The sequence below is a fragment of the Lissotriton vulgaris genome, chromosome 8 (assembly GCF_964263255.1).
Source record: "Lissotriton vulgaris chromosome 8, aLisVul1.2, whole genome shotgun sequence".
Taxonomy (NCBI): domain Eukaryota; kingdom Metazoa; phylum Chordata; class Amphibia; order Caudata; family Salamandridae; genus Lissotriton; species Lissotriton vulgaris.
The window spans coordinates 1,309,529,648-1,309,552,873 of NC_141696.1; the positions used below are offsets into that span (position 1 = coordinate 1,309,529,648).

The 23,226-nt window shown below is 45.0% G+C and overlaps 1 protein-coding gene across 1 annotated transcript in view; it reads left to right on the forward strand.

The window, feature by feature from the left end:
• Nucleotides 1-23,226, forward strand: part of CWF19L2 (CWF19 like cell cycle control factor 2) — a 1,214,198-nt gene that overhangs the window by 836,323 nt on the left and 354,649 nt on the right. The window lies entirely within an intron of this gene.

The window sequence follows — 23,226 nt, forward strand, 5'->3', positions numbered from 1 at the left end:
GACAGTGTTTCACATTAATTTGCTGATTGGCTGTTTAGAGTTGGGATTGCCTAAAAAGGCACTTTTCCCATGAATATTAAAAGGACAGTGATTACACAGATTAGGGTTTGAGAAAAATAGAACATATTTGCGTTTTATTTTTTGACGTATTTCTGTGCATCGCATAAAGAATAACAAACTGCCTGTTCTCTGTGATTTGGACCTTGTGTTTTTAATACTGACTCTGCTTTGGGCACCCACACAAGTGAGGTATCATTTTGGGAGACTGAGAGGAACACTGGGTGGTTGGAACTGTGTGCCTGCGCAGTGATCTCTCAACTTTTCCACATAGAAATGTGAGGAAAATGTGATGTTTTAGCTAAAAGTTAGGTTTTCGGGGGAATCTGGGTGAAAAAATGTTGGGGAATCCTCACAAGCCACACCTCCCTGGACTCTCCCAGGTATGTTATGTTATGTTATGTGGGGGGTTTTCTATAGCGCTCTGCTACTCCGAAGAGTGTCCCAGCGCTTAGGATCCAACACTAGACAGCGGTGTGGGAGGGCCGGATAGCTTTATTGGGTGAACAACCAGGTCTTTAAACACTTCCTGAAAGGGAGCAGACTGCCCGTGGTTCTTAAGGACACAGGAAGAGTGTACCATATCTGAGGGGCGAGGAGTTTGAAAGAGCGACCGCCACACCTGGCCCGCCGTGTGGTGGGGACTACGGCCAGGGCTAGGGAGGCCGATCTGAGTGGCCTGGAAGGCAGGTAAAAGTTAACCCGGTTCCGGAGATAGAAGGCTCCCAGGCCGTGCAATGCCTTGAAAGCCAACGTCATTGCTTTAAAGATGATCCGTTTTTTAACGGAAGCCAGTGAAGAGTGGTGAGAAGAGCACTGGCAGAGGCCCTCCTAGTCAAACCAAAGATGGCACGGGCTGCCGAGTTTTGAAAAACTTGGAGGCGAGATAGGAGGAAGTCAGGGAGGCCCAGATAAAGTGCATTAGCGTAGTCTAGACGCGCACCGATCAATGCCTGTACTGTAACTCTTCTATGGTCAACTGAGAGATTTATCTAGTTTTCTAGAAATGTCTCGGTTTGGTAGGTTTCTTTAGATGGCCGCCAAGCTCGGGACCAAAACGCAGGTTCCCCGTATCTATAGCAAAACAACCTGTTTTGTAAGGGGGCACCTGCGCTTTTCTAAAAAGTTAAGGAAATTAATAAAGTTAAATGGAGAACAAAAGCTTAAACTATTTCAATATAAGTACAATGTATCTACTGTAAAGGAGGAAGCATATGAAACCAATTTTTGACTAAAGGAAATAGTTTTAATGGTAATATAAATGAGTATGCATTCCTACAGGTCCTTTTTGTATGACTGGTCCAAAGTTTGATTTAATCACTCCTACATGTGGTGAGTTGGAGCTCGGACGTTTGACTTGATGAAAAAATTTACTGTAGGATTTTATTTTAATTGAACTCCTCCTTGGATCTCTCCGCGGCCTTTGATACGGTCTCCCACAACATTCTGATAAACAGACTGAAACAAATAGGAATAAATGAGAAAGCCCATAAATGGTTAACCACATTCCTTAGAAACAGGAACCAGGTCGTCACTCTAGGTAGGTATAAATCCACAGGGAAACAACTGTCCTTAGGGGTCCCACAGGGATCCTCCCTTAGTCCGACCCTTTTTAACTTACACATGTCCCCACTGCTCACACTGATTGACTCCTTTGACATTGAAGCAATCAGCTACGCAGACAACACCAAATTGATTCTGACCCTGGATAAAAACTCCACCGCGGCAGAGGAAAAATGTCATCACTGCCTCACCTCAGTCATGAAATGGATGGAGTCAAACCATCTCAGGTGTAACAGCTCCAAGACACGATTATGTTGTTTGGAAAAGCTAACAACTTCAACCCTACCCTGTGGTGGCCCAGAAATTCAGACCCACCGCCCGCCACAGTGGACACAGCCAAAAACCTAGGTTTCAAATTCGACCCCACGCTTTCCTTCCACAAACAGGCACTCACAGTTGCAGGTACCTGTTTCCAAATCATAAGAATGTTGAGAAAATTCTTTGATCTGCTACCCCTGCACGCTAGAAAAACTGTTGCAGTGGCCCTGATTTTATCTCGCCTCGATTATGGCAATGGTCTATATGCAGGAACAAAAAAAATGGTAATAAAACGACTACAGGTGATTCAAAATGCCACCGCCAGGCTGGTACTAGGACTCCCTAAACGGTCATCCTCGACTGATGCCCTAAAAACCCTCCACTGGCTACCAATTCATAAATGGATCTTATTCAAGATCCTAACGATCACCTATAAAGCCACCATTGGTAGTGGGCCACACTATCTGAGAAATCATCTGCGACCGTACAAAACTAAACTAACTCTGCGGTCTTCCAATGAGAACTTGCTCACCAACCCCCACTTCAAACTGAAAACTCGAGGAGGAAAAACTATAGCCACACTAAGAGCAAAAGCTTGGAATCACCTGCCCACCCAACTAAGACACACCAACAACGAGCCCATGTTCAGAAAGCTATTAAAAACTTGGATTTTCAGCACCTCAGATCAGGAAATCTTAGCACTAATCTGATCCTTCTGCATTCATCCTTTTCTGCACTTTTCTCTTTTCCCCTCCTATCTTCCCCTCAGTCTCTGTCACATAGCGCCAAGATGCTCCTTGGAGTGAACGCTGCACTCTATAAATACCTATTTCATTCATACGCCAGAAAGTATTTTGAGGCTTCATCACAGATGCACTTCACATGGTCACCTACGATGATTGAATACCAGCTATGAAGTTTGAATAGCGGAGAGTTCCAGGCAGGATCTTTTTGGTGGTCGTTGTTGTATCCAAGATATTTGGATTCTCTGGATGGCATTTCTCAGAGTGTACTACGTTTGCATATGGTTTCCGTTATTACTACGTGTAGATCTCACACTAAAACTGCAGTTGCTTGCAGTAAGGAATTCTGTGGGATGATAACATTTTGAGAGTAGCAAAGGGCAAGTGAAGTCCAGTACCTTGATGTCTTTCCTGAACTTGGGTTGATAGGTCACCTTTCCTCGGGGTCTCAAAAGAGGACTATCTTGTGGCATTGTAAAGTTTTACCTCTGTCAAATGCTGAGCACTCTCCATGAAAATTTCATAGCCGATTTTTGAAGACTTTGGTGCCTGCAGACTAGGATGGAGTCTGCAGATGGGTCACCATTCAAAGCTGCATTAGTCAGTGCCTAAGACTCTCTCACTTCTGCTGTTGGGTATACCAGCAAGGAAACGGTTAGGTTTAAGAAACATTCAGTGTCGCTCTCAGGTTTCCTGTTTGTTTTGAGCTCTACATCTGAAAGACCTTAACCCTCTTGCCACTTGTGTCTCAACCAATAGGCAGAGCTCTTAAATATTCCTAGAAATAAATTAGAGAAGTGACTTCCCCAGTTCTGGCAGGAATGTTTAGTTCAACATGACTCTGGTGCAAGGGGAAACAATTTTCTCCGCTTCCTGCTACAGCAAGTCAGTACTTATTTTCTTGATTGAATTTGCTGCAATAAGGATAGTGATTCTACTGTGGGATAAAAAAAAATATATGTATATATATATATATATATATGCACACACTCACACATACATATATATATATATATATATATATATATATATATATATATATATATATATATATATATATATATATCTCGGTTATAGTATTATCATCAATGATGTAACTTCAATGGGCTGAAAAGAGACATTTTCCAAATGTTCCAAAAAGATGCATAATGGGAACTGCAGTCCAGAATAAGTTGCCGTAAGAATGCTCTTTCAATGAACTTTGGTCAGCTGTGCTCCCACTAATAGGAGTGAGGCAGCACATTCAAAATATGGACAATAAGAACCCCAGTGTCGGAGGCATTTGAGAACGGCACATCCGCCGAAACGGATGATGCAGTTTTACTAATAAATGGATTTTCCTGGAGACCTGCTGTATCCCCTGTCTACTTCGTAATTGAAGATGATTCTTTTGGTGTGTGTGTGTGTGTGTAGTGTGTGTGTGTATGTATGTATGTGTGTATATATATATATATATATATATATATATATATATATATACACACACACACACACTCATTGGTTAAAGTGACATTGTTAGGTGAAAATATCTAACAGAATGTAACATTTCATGTCATGACTGATGTAACATGCGGCCGTAAGCAGTGCATGGTGTGGCCAGAAGTTATATTTGTTGCCTTGGCATCCTTGGCGTGGTTTCCTGACTTTTTTCCTCTACCTCCTGCATTTTTTACTGTGTGATGGATTTCGGTTTTTTGCTGGCTTAGATGCTTTGGGATCTTTGCCACTGCTGATGCCGAAGTGCAATTGCTCCCTATGGAAATTGGTATTCAGATTGTTTATCCATGAATGGCATATATTTGATTTACTATTAAGTCCTTAGTACAGTGCACTGTGTGCGCCCAGGGCCTTGAAATCAAGTGCTACTAGTAGGCCTGCAGCACTGATTGTGCTCCCCACATGAGTAGCCCTGTAAATGTATCTCAGACCTGCCACTGCAGTGTCTGCACGCATAGTTTTCAAACTGCCATGATGACCTGGCCAGTGCCCCCACTTGTCAGGCCCCAACCTTCCCTTTTTCTTACATTAAAGGTGCCCATCAGGTTGGTCCAAGTTAGCCCTATGGGCAGAATGCAGTGTATATAAAAAGTGGGACATGTGCTGGCCTGTTTTACATGCCATGATAGTGAAATACTGCCGATTTCGTTTTCACTATTTAAAGGCTATCTGTCCCATAAGCTAACATGGGAGTTCCTTTGTAACCTATTACAAGTATAACTTTCTTTTGGTAAAAGATAGAAAAATGGAGTTTAGGCTCTCTAAACTCATAATTTTCTTAAGGAGATGTTTTTTAAATTGTGTGTTTTGGAAAGTAGGCATTATCTTGTTTAACCATTCTGTGTGTCTCTGCTGTTTTTGTATTAACTACCTGGTTTTGGAGTGACCGGAGCTGGTGATGTGCATTCACTGTAGACAGCCACAAGGGGGGTTCTGGTGTGTCCTGCCTTTCCTGGGTGGCTCATAGCTGGGCTGAATAGACTCTGGCTGCTTTTAGAGAGGTGGGAGGAATTTCACTTGCACCTGAAAAGGCTGTGTCTCCTTTACACAATGCTTTGTCCACCTCCTGTGGTCATGCTGCATCAGAGAGGACAGAACTGGTTTGGACTTGGCTCAGAGACCCTTTCCACAAAGAGAACAAAGATAAAATGGGATATAAGTAGTGGACCTTAAACCCCAGAGAATTAGATCACTTCTGGACTCAAGAGGAACCTCTACCAAGGAGAAGAGCTGGAGAGCTGTAAGGAGGAGCACTGCCCCTTTGCTGTGGGTGCCTTGCCGGGTTGGCCTGCAGTTGCTGCTTCTGCCAAGGAGAGGACAAAGCCTGGAACTTTGCTGTGAACCTGCTTGAAGAAGAATCTCCAAGGGCTTGTGTGTGTTTTCCTACTTAGGGTCACAAAGACTTCACCTGCAATCACTGACCAGCACCTGGACTCCTCTGCGGAGTCCTGCATTCAAAAGGGCACTAATTCCAGTTCCTGGGCCCTGAGAATTGTGAACTTTGTACTGAAAAGCAAAACTCCCACGCAATCAGCGCTGCCTCCAGTGAAGCCCGACCTGCACCAAGGCTGGGGCTGCTTGAGCAGTGCACAACGCAGAAGCCCAGCTGCACCGCAGCACCGCTGCCCTTCCACACCTGCAGGTATCAGCCTTCCCTTCCCTGCCAGTGCCTGCATCCCATTATCGCGGAGCCGATAACCGACAAGGGTGACTTCGCAAACTCTTCGACTTCGCATCACCTCACGAGAACAGACACCTCACTGCCGATGCTGCCTAACTTCCCTGGGACCATATTTCACGCCTCGCCTCCTCATGGAATCGATACCTCGCCTCCCCTGCGGCAACTTGGAATCAGAGTCTCCTCTGCACCAACACCTCACCTCCAGGACTCTGTGCATTGTCTCCAGAATTTTTTTCCAAGGTACTGTGGTTTGGGGCTCCTTGTGACTCCTTGCCCGGCCCCCGCACCTCACGGTCTACGGCGTATTTTGGATTTAAGCCTATCACGACATTGTAATGGCCCCAGGAGCTATTTGTTTCTGCAAAGTTCTATTTTTTAAGTAACTGTTCTAAAAGTATATCTTTATACCTGTATGTGGGATTTTTGCCGTTTGGTCTTGTTTGGTTTAGATAAAGATACTTTATTTTTCTAAACTAGTGTGGTGACCATTTGTGGTGTTTTCACTGTGTTACTGTGTGTTTGGGTACAAATACTTTATACATTTCCTTTGGGATAAACCTGTCTGCTCATGCCAAGCTACTAAGGGGGTGAGCACGGGCTATCAAAAGTGTGTAATCCCCTTATCCTGACTAGAAGCAAGGGTCCCTACTTTGACAAAAGTGCATACCTCTGCCAGCTAGAGACCCCCATTTCTAACAATAGCTTCTTCAATAATTAGTGAGTTTTAGTGTTTTTGTATTTTAAAATGTTCTATTTAAATTTACTGTTTCATCTTACTTTACCATCACTTTAACCTTTTATTTTTCCAGTGAATGTTTGAGGTTGTTTTGTAAATGTAATGTAAGATATTATTACCATACCTAACTATGTCACGTTAACCTTCTTTTTTTTCAGTGAATTTCGGAGGGTTTTTTATCGTAAAGTTCCAATATAAAGGGGTTTCGTTTTAAATAAGGTAGACCTACTGGCTTCTGCCTTTGTCAAAGGGTCATAACACCATAATATAAAAGACAGACCTATTGACTTTATATGGGGCATCAGCACAAGAAATATATATAAAGCATACCTATTTCGGATTATTACACGCAACTCTAGACCACGGGCTCCACCCCTTCACATGAGAACTTCAACCAATATTTTGACACCCTCGCACTTGTTTGGCTCGAAAACTATCACCCTGAATTTCTAGACGAGCCCTTCTCTAAAGTAGAAATACTTGTTGCTATTAACAGTTTGCCAGGTGATAAGGCCCCTGGATTAGACACCCTCCCCGCCTCGTTCTGTAAGACCTTTGCTCCTCTTCTGGTGCCGCATTTGGCCGCCATGTACAACGACTCCTTCGACCATGGTCTCCTCCAGCCATCGCTCCATGAGGCAATGATAATGCTTTTACTTAAGCCGGACAAACCTTCTGAGAGCCGCGATTCTTATCACCCCCTCTCTTTAATTAAAACTGACAAACTTTTCGCAAAGGTATTAGCCTTCCGTCTTCTCCTTCTCATGCCCCTGACCAGTCCGGTTTCATTCCTGGCTGCGCCACATCCTACAACTCCAGACCATATTCTCTGTTCTTCATCAGATTAATCCTAGCCTCCCTGCAGTGGCTGCTCTTCTCGATGCCACCAAGGCATTCGACACCCTGAAGTGGCCCTTTTTACTCTTTCTTCTACCATGCCTCGGCTTCAGCAGCATCTTTATTCGTAAAATTTTACTCCTCTACACCCGCCCTTCCGCCCGCCTTTGGATCGATGGAAAAATCTCTGATCCCATTCTGATTGAACATGGAACCCGACAGGGGTGCCCACTCTCTCTTATGCTCTTCGCCATTGCGATGAAGCCTCTTGCTGCCAGGCTCCGGCAACACCACACTCAGAAGGGCATCTGCTTTTCGGCCTGCACCCTCTTGGTCTCCATGTATGCGGATGATATTACATTGTATGTCCGTCACCCCCAAAAAAATCTCAGTCTCCTCGGGCGCAAGATAATACGGTTTGGTGGATTCTCCAGCATCAGTTCTGTTTCCTCTTGCTGATGCCACTAGGCCATTCACCCCAGACTTTCTTTTCGTATGGGTTTCTGGCCCCACTCGCTATCTAGGTATTTGGCTGAGCAGAGAGCTAGATGACCTTTGGAGGGCCAACTTTTGTCGTGCGGTGGACTGGCTCGAGTCCAAAAGACCTCACTGGAACCAGCTCCCCCTGTCACTGCTGGTCGTATAGCCATTGCCAAGATGGTGGTCCTCCCGAAATTCCTTTACCTCATTTTGAATATCCCCATACCTCTAACTGCCCATTTCTTTCGTAAGATCCATTCCCTGATTATATCCCTTGTCTGGGCTGGCAAACAATCCAGGATTGCATATCCTTACTCTCCCCATGTCGGTTGGTGACATGGGCGCCCCACAATTTTAAAGCTTTATGCTTTAAGTGCCCAGGCCAGCTTTTTACACTTCTGGATTCACCGCATACCAGCCGCACTTTGCGGTTGAGGCTGACCTTGCAGCCTCCTGGCCACTGAACACCGCCCTGTTTTCCCTGGCCAGTTGCTCATGAACTGAGGTGGACACGGTCGAGACCTTGAGCTGGGCCTGGTTGGGACAGTGTCGGCTTTCCAAGACTCCGACGCTATCGGCTAATACTATGCCAATTGTACATCATCCTGCTTTCCCTCCCCTCCAACCCTCTGGCATGGCCAAACATGCCGCCTGCCTGGGATCTCTACCCCGGAAGAAAGTTCTATTTTCTCCCTGCCGCCTCTGGTCCTTGGATACATTGCTCTTTTATCAGCTGCGGGCTATCTGTTGGAAGTTACATCCCACGTTCCCCCAGAAGTGTGGCTCACTGGTTAGAGCAGGCAGACCCTGAAGCAGAGGTCAGACCCGGGACCAGGGTTCAATTCCCGACGCGGCAGGGTCTTGAGCTCAAATGTCCACGGAATCGATAATTCTCGCTTCGGTGCCTGGCCTAATCATGGGTTCACACTCTGCAACTCTGGGCATTAAGCTTGCTTAATCTCCACAACGGCCCCCCACGGCGGGATGCCTGGCTTTCACCTTGGGGATGCCCTGTAGGGGCTATCTCACAGGGAAAAGCCAGGACGGGTTCCCAAGGCAAGCGCTTAGAGACCCCTGGGTGATAAGCGCTATATAAATCCAATATACAATACAATACAATACAACCTCCACCTTCGATGCCCTCTCTTGACTTTATATACTCCCCCCCGCCCCCCACTCCCGGAAGTTGGTGACCAAATTATACACCCTTACGCTGTCGTCCATCTCCACTGATCGCGCCCGTGTTGTGTGGGGCGAGGATCTTGGTGTGGACATTTCCCAAGCTGATTGGCTCTATTACTGTAACCAGACGAAGAAACTATCTCCTAACTACCGCCTCTCTTATACTCTTCAAATACTTGCACAGGCTATATCGTCTTGCACTGCTCTGCCCCTGCCGCAGATTTTTCTCATCTTGCTTGGTTATGCCCAAGGGTTTCGGTCTTCTGGCGGGAGGTCTGTGCCGCCATTACTGAGATCACCTCTACACCGGTCCAGCCTGACCCACCGTTATGCCTGCTGGGCTTTGTTACAATTTGCCTGGACGCCTCTCTCCGATTGGTTGCAATGCTGCTCGTCCTTGTGCGGCATAGGGTGTCCATGTGTTGGGGTTGTAGACTGGCGCCTAAGTTCGCCCAATGGCTTGAAGTTGCTTCGAGATGCCAGACCCTAATATATGAATTCTGCGACCTTATGCCTGCGAGATCTCGCCGAACCGACATATGGGGCCCTTTAGTAACATACCTTCATACCCGACCACATCCGAGCCAGACTGCCCCTCCCGCGCTCCCCTCCGTCACTCCGCCCGCAGCGGCCACCGATGTTGGTCAGTTGGTCGCTCCCTTCCATGTCCCCATCTCTACCCTGCCGGGCCTGCTCCTTCCCCTACAGTGCTGTCTCCACATCCTGCAGCTATGTATTGATCAATGGTGCTATTGCCGTGTTGTACAAGATAATGCCTATTTCTGATTGGTCTTTTCCTTTTTTCAATGTACTCCGCACATGACCTAATATGTAGGATACTCTGATTCGATGCAAAATTTTATTTTGGTAATGCTAATTGGTCAATAAAGGTTTTTTTTTTTTTAAGCATACTTATTCGCTTTGTAAAAAAACAGTCATACGATATTTTAGCAATAACCATGATCCAATGTACTTCCTATTAATATACAAATGGCTATGGAGAGGTGTGGCTCACTGGTTAGAGGCGGCAGACCCGAGTGCAGAGAACGGCCCGGGACCAGGGTTCGATTCCCGACGCGGCAGGGTCTTGGACCAGGATCAGCGGACTGATAATTCTCGCATCGGTGCCTACTCCGACCAGGGAGCACACTCGGCAACTCTGGGCATTAGCTTGCCTCATCTCCACAACGGCCCCACACAAACGCCGGGGATGCCTGGTTTCACCTTAGAGACCCCCAGGAGGGACTATCTCACAGGGAAAGCCAGGACGGGTTCCCCAGCGGTCTATAGCGCTACGAGGCCTCTGGGTAGCAGTGCGCTTTACAAGACACAACAATTTACAATTTACAATCTATGCTCAATAATAATAATTGTCACAAAAATATTTAAAGTAATACATTTTTATTCAAAACGACCATAAGTATGTATTTGAGTCTTTCTTTAACCCTTTTGTTGCGCCCGTCGGCCAACGGCCGTCGCGAGCAGTACCTCCATAGTGCTGCTCATGTCCGTTGGCTGACGTAGCCCCACCACTCAATGGTATGCCGCGCACCGTGGCGGAATTGCCGCCGCAGTTAAGGTGTTAATACTCTCTGGGCCACAAAATCCAGCCATAAGGTCAACCACAAGAGGTCTCCACACTCCAGATGTAGAGCATACAGCTCCAGCGTGGACTGTTGTTAAAAGGATGGTGAGCACATAGTAGATGTTTCATACTACTAATATAGAGTAAATTGAATAGTAGTAGGGTGGCTGATGTCATCACTGATGTCATTTGAGATGTCATCAATGATGTTATTTAACATGTCATGCGAGATGTAATAAGTGAGGTCATAGTCTTTGTGCAGCGGGGTGCAACGTATAGTTTTCCTAGTGAACTGACGAATTTCAGTGGTTTTCAGGTTTAAAGCCTATCATTATGACTGACATTGTCACCTAACTTTAACTTACCTTTTTTTAAGTGAATATAAATGTATTTAGGTTTTACAATTTTGTTTGAAATCTAGTTTAGCAAGTGTTGGTTTATTTAAATTAAAGCTTTACTGAAGTTGTTATCATGACAGCCTACTGCTATGATTTATCCGATTCCAATTTGTATGGTGCTACTTGCGCTCATGTTAAACCAAAATATCTCGACCAGTTGCTCTGTGTGACCAAGTAAAAGTCTGTATGAGAATCATTTGGTGATCTGAAGTAAATTTGTTGTTTAAAATAGATAAAAGCAGAATATGTTAATACATGATTGCCACGAAAAGGAAAATATTATTAAGGTGCCAACCCATAATATTTGTTCCAAATGTCAGTGACTGAAGGGATCTGCAACATCTTTCCAACTGACACAAAAGTTCCCTTACACTAATGTTTAACGGAAATGAACATTCTTAAATTATTGATGAACAACACTTAAAATGGCAGAGGGTAGGAACAAGAAGACCACTAAGTGATGTAAAGATGGTTTTATGCGCCATGTGATTTTCCTATACAGTCTCTGTGTTGATTTGCAACTTCACGTGCAGATTATATGTTCTTGCAAATAGCTTTAAGGTGAGTTTATGGTTAGGTGCCATTCTCCGGAGGCTGTTTACATAGCCCTTCTCTTTGGATCATCCTTTTAACAGGTTTTGAACATACTTACAAGTCATCAGTCTTGAAGGTCATATAGGTTCTCCGAGTTCTAAAACGAATGCGTACATTTTTTTAATATAGAAAATTCATAACAAGCATACAGCAGTCTAAGATGATTAGTTTTAACAAAAATCCTTCAGGAATGAAGGAGATGGTGCCCTTTGTGGAGGATTTAGATTTGTCATTCCAGAGCGAACTTTGCAATCAGAATCTGCCTATTATACTTGTAGATCAGAGACAATTACAAAGGACACATGGGAAAACATGAACATTCGCCTCCAGAGTAGCGGCATGCTAAATTGAATAACAAGTAGTGTAAAGCTTCAATTATGATTCAAAAACTAAAGAAAAGTTAATAGAATCAAGAAATTCATGCTTTTCACAGCGACAACCAAATTAGATGCTTTTCCCCAGTTGAAATTTCTGTCACAGCACTGAATTTCCCAATCCTGGCAGTGGCTGACATTTGATGTCTCGCTGTACTATTATGGCATATTAACTGTATTCATCCATTTTTATGTCTTTGTAGATGTGTGTCCACCCATCTTATTTTACTGCAGATTGAGGACTTTGCTTGAATAGTACCATCTCACATCAAGACGATAAAATATGAATCCTAATCCCTTAAATCCTCTAATATCTTCTTCTGCAGCGTCTCTGTCCAGTGTGGCTGCAGCTGTGCACTGGTGTATTTTAAACATTGTTACAAAGTCCTAATTTCTGGTTTACATTGCATACTGATGGGGGAGTGAGGGTATACGGAGAGCTGAAGAGTAGAGGGAATGTATTTATACCGTTAAAATATAGCAGACATAGTGGTCGACCAGTATTTAAGTACCAAAAATAGCACTACAGGAGTACATTTTTAGATATTTGTACACATCACAAGGATTTGGCGCCAAAATATCCACCTCCCTATTAGTAAAAATACCAAGAGTTCACGGTCCTTGCTATTTGTACTAATTGTACATTAATACTCCTTGAATGTTCAAATGTAGTGCACAAAGGCATGTAAGTTAGGAGTACTAGTTCAACTTCTCCAAAATGCCTTTGTGACTAATGTCCACCATCTTATAGTATGTTTTTTAACTTCTACAACCTTCCCTTTTTTACTTCCTCGAGCATTACCAACCTTTCCATTAAAATTAGTTGGATACAAAAGAAAAAAAAGGAGGAAAATCTGATGCAGTATTACCTCTTACAGACATTGTCTGTATATTATCTCCTGATGCATCTGATTTACATCGTCATGATGCTTTGACGCATTAGCAGTATTTGTAGAGAAACGTACAACTTGGATCATAACAGTGAGCGGTGTTGCCAGCCAGACAGCATTGCATTTTACTTTGGACATCGATTAAAATCTAGAGGTTTGAGCAGTGGTTGTGATAATGGACTGGAGACAGTGAATTATCATTGAAGTCGTGTGGAGGAATAGACCGGTTTAGAGCTGAAGAAGCACAAGCAAACAGCATATTGCACAATGTGCTATATTACAAGGTGCGCTGAACCAGTGCAAACACTACCAGTTGTAAAGCATCATTTATGAGCCAGTTTAATAATTTTGTAGATGACACCTGAATGATTCTCTTGATATGTTTTTAGGGTGCGGAAGACATAATTTTCCCAGGCTGTCTAGTTATGGTGGTAGGTGCATCCTAAGTAGCCTGGCTGAGATCATTAGCCACCAACCATGGAAGAATGCACAAAGGTCCTGAACCTGGTGAGAAATCAATGGACTCATTATGATCTTGTTACCCAATCCCACGTGATCAAAGGTTTGCAATCTAGTTTCTTTTAGGTAAATTAATGCATTTTGTGTTTTACCTTCTAACTCCAGGTTCAAGTAGTTTTGGCTCTAGCATTATTTCAGATTGGTTGTCTTAAAAAGTGTCTCCGGGTTTTTGCCAGATTACCTGTTAGACTGACCTCTGAGACTGCAGCAATTTGTGTACATCACAACAAAATTATTAATACCATTAAAAAAATAAACTAACCCAAAAAAACTCTTCTTTCAAGTGTATGATGTTTCCTACTTACTGCTCTTTCTTCCTCCATCAGTGCATAAATCCCCAACGCCCACAACTCTTCCTGTTTTCACAACTGGAAGTCCAAGTACTCCAATAAAACTTTATTCGGCTTTAAGGTTAAAACGATAAAAGTCATACAGCCTACGTTATACCGTAAAACAGACTGCAAATTGACGAGTGTTATAAAATCCAGGTGAATTATACACATGTAAAAAACATAAGTTACAATACAGATATTATTTACATTTTGTCCTTTGTCTGATGGCGAACTGTAAAACATTTGGTGTTCAAAATGGTAACACTAGAAGTTGTAAGAAAATAAAAGCTTGTCTCACCCTCCTAAAGCCGTTTTTTTTTAAAGATAGGAATTACAAATAACCTTCTGGGAACTGGAAGTCATTTTTGTTTCCCCAAAATGTTTATTAAAGTTTTCAAAGCAAGCAAGTTCCAACCATCCCTTCGCCTTACCAGTAGCACCCGTTGATTACCCCATCCAGATGGATTAAATTGTACCCCAATCAGACAAATTGAAGCTGCAACAAAGGAGTTCGACTTATACATATTATTAGGTATTACAGTGGTAAAATCTGCAGCCCCATTAATGTTTTCGAGCATCTGAGTTCTCTCTGGTTAGAACAGAATTAGTCCAGCGAAGGATGACACTTTTTTGTAAAAAGAATGTTCAGCACCATGAATTATATTTGTCACCTTCTCCATATCCAATTTACCATGCCAATCTAGTATGTTTCGGTATGAGTTGTCCCTCACCTGGCCAGAAGCACCGTACTATGAATGTAAATTTTATTTTTTCCTCCTATGTTGCCTCCAGCTTAAAAGAATGCTGTTTGGGTCTGCCAGTTTTAACAGTCTCAAAACGATCTCAATATCAGACAATACTTTCTCCCAGTAGTCATGTAGAAGATCACAGTTTCATAGAGTATGTAGTAGTAGTAGTAGTAGTAGTAGTAGTAGTAGTATGTACTTTATTCGATAACATTTTTTATCATAAAAGTATGTACATTTTCTAATCAATAAAACAATTCATTAATACATATGGCCAATACAAGGCGATAAAATACAAGAAAAAACATATATACTATAAAAAACAAGAGTCCTAAAGTGCTACAGCAGTAAAATCGAGGAACATCAATCTGCATGTGCCCGTAATCGACTAGATCATGTTGTTTTTTAGCAGCTTTGTGCGCGTCTGCCAGGCACTGCCCAGGTACTTTGCTACCCCACACACAATGGTCAAAGATGTGGTATCAGTTTTTAGGATCCGTTGAGCCATCCTGTGGTACCTGAAGCCCAACTCTTTACAGATTGGTTTCAACCATCTTCTTCTTGCCACCCTGTAAGCTTTACATGCAAACAGAAAGTGGGGTAATGATTCTCTAGGAGCTTGACACCCTGGGCAAGGAACATGTGGAGAACCAGACTTTTTCCAACCCTCTGCAATCTCATTGAGTGGGAGTGTCCCAAACCTCAGCTTCAGATAGAGTGTTCTGTCTCTAGGATTTTGAATGAAGTCGAGGAAAGATTCAAACTTCCTAACAGGTTTATTCTCCAGAAACTGTTCGGTTAAGGGACCCCATTTAGAGCTGTGTAACTCCTCTGCCTGCACCCAATCCCAATATATTTTCGTGATAGTTTGCTTGGGTGGTGGACATTGTCTCGTCCAGGTTTCGCCCAGCCCCAAATTTGAGACCAGCTGTCTCAATTTACTTAACCACAAGATCTTGTTACAGCTGTTTAATTTAATAAGTTCGTCAAGGACAACCGCATAGTTTGCCAGTTCAAGTGTCCATCTCAAGCGCACCCAGAATAATAATGGGCGAAGGCGGACTATATCTTTGATCGAGTGATTACCCATATCCTGACGAAGGGGCTTTAAAAGGGTTGAAACTGAAAGAGAAACCAGATCTCTAAGGAACTTATTCTCAGATCTGACCATGTCAGTAGTATTCTCAAACCCCCAGAGTTCAGACCCGTACACTGCTGAAGACAGTGCTTTCCCCTCATACACCACAAGGGCCGGAACTATTGGTCTACTGGTAGACCCCCGCTGTTCTCTTAAAATTGCTCCAGACTCGCTTGTGATTGAGGAGCATTTTGGCCATGTGGGAGTTCCATTTCATCTTATTGTTGACCCTAACTCCCAAGTAGTCAAATGCCTCAACCACCTCTAGTGGAGTTCCATTGAGGGTGATGTTATTCCTAAATCTTTTTGACAGTGACAGGATCATTAGCATTGTTTTGGAAGTGTTGATAATTAGAGTATGTGTTATTTCTTTCTGTCTGCTGTCTGTTCTGCAGAGATCAGATTTATTGCTATCTAATGCATACAATCACTAGGGCGTCAGATGCTAGCATAATATAATTTTAATCACTGGTTCTATTCCCAGGGAGTGTGTTATTCCCCTTAAGTGGTTACTCTTCATCTTCTTCTATTGTTATACTCCTTGCCCTCCGACAGCCTGAGCCTCACAGGCTTACCTTTGGCCGTTCCATGATATGTCACTGCTCTACCATCAAGACAGGAACAATACCACAGCGCAATCAACGTTCATCTGCATACCAATGAATGTCCCATCAATGCCCCCTCAGGCATGAACCTTTTCAGTATTATACATGCCCACAGATTAAGAAACCTTGAGAAAAGTGAGGCTGATGGCCACGCCCACTGCCGCCTGAATTTAGTTTTCAATTGTCTCCTAAGTACTGTCATGTTTTCCCCACATCTGCGCAATGCATTATTCAACAATAGTGAATTTTTAACTATTGTTCACATACTTTTAACTCGAAAACTGAAACCTAGTGTGGTAAAAAAATTTCAGCCATAACATACTCCTGCTAACCACTTCCCATCAAGCTGTCTACAACATTTGTGAGATATGAGGCTTTTATTAATACCACAAACTTATTTCTATACCCCAGTGTCTCCTAATCTCTGGAAAGGAAAAGCTTTGCACCCTATTTCGTATTTCCCCTACCATCCTAAGGGGATGACATCGGTGTGTTTTAATAGGCTCAGGTAAGTTTTATATGATGAAGGATCCTGTGAAAGCTTAAACATATATCTGTAATCTTACTGTTCTACTTGTGTTGCTCCTATAAAAGGTTCCATCATAAACTTAGATCCTTCAAAATAAAAAAATAAAACATGCATATGATCCTTGCTATCGTAAAACAGGAGAAGTCTATGTTAAATCATTTATGCATATCAACCAAAGGACATGTGCTTCAGGTACAGTGTGGAATACTCGAAATCCCAGAGATGCAAAACACAGATTAAAACAGTAACCACATAAAATTAGTTAAAAATACATACACCTACAGCAATACACAGCTGATTTAAGAAACCACCCTATTCTGTAGCACACATACTCTTGGGAAGAATCGCAGAAATGGGTGTGCTACTCTTCATTGACTGAATTTATATTCCCTTAAAATTGATAACAAAAACTGAGCTGTAAAAACAACATTTAATCTTAAGAAAAATGTAAAGTACTAAGTGTGAGATACAGTGGAGGCAACCATTAGGGGGTTTACATGAACATATATAGTGCATACACAGAAATGAATGCAAGAGGGCAGCCTGGCTGTTGCACAACAGATGCATAAGCATACTGAACACAACAAAAAAGAGCCCAAATGAAAACAATTCGTAATAAGGTACATGCCAAACAAGTCAGAGATGACGATACCTAAAATTTATTGTTGGGCAGAACCGAAACTTTGGTCTGTCTCCCTGGGCACTGTATTGGCTGAATATTCAGTTCAACTGTCTAATAACAAAGATGCTTGTGTTGATTTGTTGCCAACGTTTCTTTTATTTCTTATTTTCACTTCATGTTTTCACTTTTGGATGTTGTATTCAAATCGCATTTAATACATCATGGTTTTCACTTTCTGAGTTTCTTATTCATATATTTACAAGCTTGTAAATATATGAATAAGAAACATTCAGTACAGTTCAAGTAAAGGTAGTCACAGCAAAGTTCATAATCTTGCGTACCTTTTGCTCACTGTGCCACCCCAGTTTAGACCAGCCATATGCAAATCAGTCTTGACCCTTTGCCTCATGGGAACAGTCCAGACCGACGTGCCAAGCCAGATCCTCCCTGGACCGTAAACAAGCATCCTGGGACAGGTTTCGTGCCATCACCACTCAGCAGCCAGGCTAGCTTGAATCCAGGGGTACAGTGAGCCCTGGACCCACGTCTGGGCATACCCGGCACACTTAGGGCGAGAAGGCAAATGGCTCCACAGATGATGGATGGAATGCAGAGCAAATCAATCATTCTCCTCTAGTCAGTAGATCTGAGTTAAATCCATCGTTCTTTTGCGCACCATGCCACCCCAGTATAGACTCAGCCATATGCAAATCCGTTTTGTCCCTGTGCCTCATGGGAACAGTCGAGACCGAACTGCCGAGCCAGGTCCTCCCTGGACCGGAAACAAGCATCCTGGTACCGGTTTCGGGGCATTACCCCTCATCAGCCAGGCTAGCTTGTATCCAGTGGTACAGTGAGCCCTGCACCTGTCACTGCTGGATGTCAGTGACTGCCTCGCATCTTGTATGCCTTTGGTGCCTCGAGCGCAACCACGATCTCAAGTCGTGTTCCAGCTGCCGCGCCATGAACCCAAAGGTCTTCCTGGAGCAATCCCTCAAGCACCTGGCTGCTCGACGTGCGACGCCATGACAATCCAGTTCCTGGTCAACAGGAAGGTCCTGGGGGCGGTCTCAGATTCAGAGATCCTCTTGGCACTCGAAGTCCTCCAGTTATTTGGGTAAGTTAGGCTACAAAAAGAAGTCGAAGAGGTCTTCGACTTCTCATCCATTGGCCGATGAGACAAGTGAGCATTGACATTCGAGGACTGGCTCTGTGGTTGAGACAATGCTTAGGCCACCTCAGCACCACCCATCCAGTTAAAAGAATTTTATGAGGCTATGCACTTCATATTTGGGTGGCCTGTTCCCTCTTGCTCACCTTTGGGCCCCACGGGTTTGGAGGGGCCATCACTGAATCCACGCTGGTGGCTGTGGCGCCTGTTTGGTCCCTTCGATCCACAGATGGGTCTGCACCGGCGCCGGTCAGGCCACCTCGACCTTCCCAGATGCTGATCCCAATGCCGACCCTGTCCCCAGTCAGATCTTCGACTCCAACACAGAGCCAGATAAGTGTCGCCAGATGCCGACTGGAGCCATGCCTCCCATGCTGGAGCATGAGCCCTATTCGTATGGGCTAGGACTTGCGGAGGAGTGGGAAGGGTCGTTGGACCCTGAAGAATACCATCCTTATGCCACTAACATGGACTAGTGTGAGAATTTGATGGACGGCGGCAGACTTGATACCTCTCCAGCTACTGGCATGCTTCTCCCCCTACCATGGCTACTGAGGAGTGAGCTTCATTTGCAGTGGTGGTGAGGAAGGCGACAGAGGTCCTGGACCTTAGCTTGCTCTCTGTGGCAGTCATGACAAACGTATTGACAGAAGTGCTTTAACCGTGAGTGTCCCCTTCTGAACCGCTTCACCTGTTTAATGAGGCTCTTACTTACGTCCTGCTTGAGTCTTTGTCTGAGCCCAGCACAGGGTCTCCTGTGAACAGGAATCTTGTCCGCCGCCCTGCCCCAGGGGACCCCAAATTCCTCATGCAACACCCTACCCTGGAGAGCGTAGTGGTCCAAGCCTTCACTTTCCACGTAAATCCAGGGACATTCCAAACCGCACCACCACATCAGGAATCCAGGAGGCTGGGCAAGAAGATGTTTTCTTCTAAAACGCTGGCACTGCAGTCCATAAACACTGCATGTCTTTTGGGACGCTGTTCCCACACACTGTGGGATACAGTTGCACAGGTGCTGCCAATGGTCCCGGAAGAGGTCCGGACTGCACTCTCCCAGGTGGTTGCCGATGGGAGAGATGCATCGGAGTTCACGATCCTATGTGGATTGCACACCACCAACTCACTGGGCAAAGCAGTTTTGTCAACAGTTGGTTGAGGATGACTGGCTTTTCTAGGGATGTCGTAGCGTTGCTTATGGACATGCCCTTTAAGGGCTCCCATCTTTTCGGAGAGAAAGCAGATTCAGCGCTGGAGGGCTTTAAGGACAGCAGGGCTATGGCCAGGTCCTTAGTCCTTTCCATGGCCCCTTGTCACCCCCACTCCTTTCATGGCCACGGAAGGGGCTTCCATCTGTGTCTGTACCTGCCCAGCCACCAAGGCTTGTAACCTTCACAGCCTCTGCATGGCTGATGAGGCAGTGTCCACAGACCTTGTGGGTCAGGCTGCCAGCAGTTTTGACAGTCATAACCTTTCCCCCTATACCCCCAGCAGCAGCAGCCTCTAAACCCTTATAGTCTGCCCCCTTATCATCATGGGCACCCAGTGGGCAGCAGGATCGCCATCACCTGCATCACTTGCAGCCTATAACATCGGACCAATATGTTCTGCAGATTGTCCAGAGGGGCTAGTTCCTCCCCTTCCGAGACTACCCCTCTGCTTGCAATGGCTTACAAAAGAATATCTTTCTTTCCTCAGCCAAGAAGTGGCGACTCTTGACCAAGAGAGCCATAGAGAGGGTGCTGATGCCAGAAGTAGGTCAAGGTTGTTATTCCCGCTAATTTCTTGTGTTCAAGAAGGATGGAGGGGTTTGTCCTATCCTCGATCTGCCCCCTCTCAATTTCTTCTTCAGGAAGGAGGAGTTCAAAATGCTCACACTTGCTCAGGTCTTGTCTGCCCTGGATCCTAGAGACTGGATGGTAGCATTGGCTTGCAGGACGCATACTTCCACATTCCTGTCCTTCTGCCCACCGGCGTTACTTGCGGTTTACTGTGAGCAACAAGCCCTTTATGCTTGCTGTGCTCCCTTTTGGCCTTGCCAGCGCCCCTTGGGTGTTCGCCAAGGTGATGGCAGTTGTTACAGCTCATCTGCTATGATCAGGGATGCCAGTCTTTCCCTATCTCAGCGTCTGGTTTTTGGAGGTGGGCTCACCACAGGCTGTCACCTCCCACTTCCAGACTATGACGGGCTGCATGCATTCACTGTGGTTCACTATCACCGTACAGAAGTCACTCTTTCTCAAATGCTCCCTTTCATTGGAGCTGTTCTGGACATGGGGCAGTTTCGGGCCTATACTCCCGAACGGCGAGTCCAGAATATTCAGGCTATGAAACCGATGTTTCAGCTTCTATCCTGGATTTCTGTTGGACTGATCATCAGGGAATTCTCTTCAACATGGTCCAGATCTCAGAGGGGTCTGCACAAGATCTGCAGTGATGGTTAACAAACCGTGATTGGGTCAGTGGCAAACCCCTCTCTCTTCCCCAACCAGATCTGACAGTAGTAACAGATGTGTCACTTCTGGGATGGGGCAGCCATCTGGGAGATGTGGAGATCTGATGCCTCTGGAGTACACGTCAACCTTATGAAGCTCTGGCCGGTCCGGCTGGCATTAAAAGTCTTTCTGCCTTCCATCAAGGAAGGCTAGTGCAGGTGTTCAGGGACAACACCATTGCCTTGTGTTACTGCAACAAACAGGATGGGGTAGAGTCATGGCCCCTCTGTCAAAACGCCCGGCGTCTCTGGAATGTCAGGGCATTTCCCTGGTGGTCAAACACCTGGTAGTCTCTCTGAATGCTAGGGCGGACAAACTCAGCCGTATATACCTGTCGGATCACGAATAGCATCTACATCCAAAGGTGGTGCAAGGGCTGTTTCAGAAGTCGGGAGAGCCTTGGTTAGATCTGTTCACCACCAACAAGAAGGTGCAATGTCAGCAGTTCTGCGCACTGGAGTTACCAAGGCGGTTCTCGCTCGGAGGTGCTTTTTGTCTCAAGTGGAGCTCAGGCCTCCTGTATGCCTTTCTGAACATACCACTCTAGCCCAGAGTTTTCAAGATCAGGAACGACCGGGCCCAAGTTATACTTGTGGTCCGGACTGGGCTCGGAGAGTTTGGTATTGGGCTGTTGAGCATGGTCATCGGTCCTCCGGTCCGGCTGCCGGGAGGATCTTCTGTAGCAGCAGGGGAAATTTATCCACCCAAACCTATCAACACTCCGCCTTCTTGTGTGCAGAATGATCATGGCAGTTGACAGCCTTCGACCTTCTGCCCGAAGCTTGCAGTGTTATTCTGGCAGCCAGGCGTCCCTCCACAAAAACCGTATACACCTGCCGTTGGGGCAAGTTTGTAGCATGGTGTGCAGAAAAGCAGGTTGACCACCTTTATACTACCCTTTCTCAGGTTCTTCTCTTTCTTTCCCATTTACAGCAGGGCTGTGCTCTGGATACCCTAAAGAGTTGTCTTTAGGCTATCTCAGCCTTCCTGTGGTTGCCTGACCAGCCATCCTTCTTCAAATTGTACATAGGTTCTTGAAAGGTTTGCAATATATGCTTCCTCTTTTGCCTTTTATCATGCCTCAATGGGACATTAACCTTGACCTGATGTGCGCTTCCTTTGAACCATTGCACATCTGTCCTTTCACGCTCCTTACTATCGAGACAGCCTTCCTGGTGGCAATGACATCTGCCTGGAGGGTCAGTGAGCTTCAGGCTTGTCATCCAAGCCTCCATACCTGAACATCTACCCAGACAGGCTGGTTCTACGAACTAGAGCTTCCTTTCTGCCGAAAGTCATCACTCCCTTTCATGTAGGCCAGCCCATCACTCTGCCTAATTTTTACACCCCGCCGCGGCCACACCCCTCTAAAGAAGAGGAGCAAAGTCACTGTCTGGAGCCAAAAAGAGCATTGTCATTCTACCTAGACCACATGAAAGAGTTCTGGGTGGACTACCAAATCTTTGTAGGATATGTCTGAGAGAGGAAGGGAAAGACTGTGCAGAAACAGACCATCTCACTGTGGATTGTGCTCCGTGTTAAAATCTGCTACGCATTGGCCAAGAAGTAACCCCCTGAGGACTTAAGTGCTCATTCCTCCAGAGCCAAGACTGCGACCACTACCTTAGTGCACAGAGTACCAATCCTGGACACGTTCCAGGCAGCAACGAAGACTTCCTCGCACACGTTCACAAAATGGCATGAAATTGTTTAGGAAAGGTATTGCTTGGATATCTATTCTAAGGTAAGGAATCTGTGGCTATAAGTCTCTACCAGACAAACAAGTTACTTATCTTCGGTAACGCCTTATCTGGTAGAGACACAATCTTGCTGCAGAGTCCTTACTGCTCTGGGATCGAATTTCTAGGGACAGGGCGTTCCCCTTTCAAAATTTTCCACACCAGTGGTCAGTGTTCTTCGTGGCTCCATACTCCTGGCGTGGAAAGTCGTGAAAAGTAACTGACATCAGTGCACGGGTGTGGCGCCTATATAGGCACCTCGCACGTCACTAGCGGTGACGCTACACAGAGCTGACCGACTCCACCTTCTAGCACGCAGGGAGAACTTGTCACAAAAACAATTCTGGATCCAGTCTGATGTCTGGGGATAATTCTAAGGTAAAGAATTTGCAGCTATATAGAATCTCTACAAGATAAGGCATTCACGAAAGTAAGTAACTTGTCCGTCACTGAGA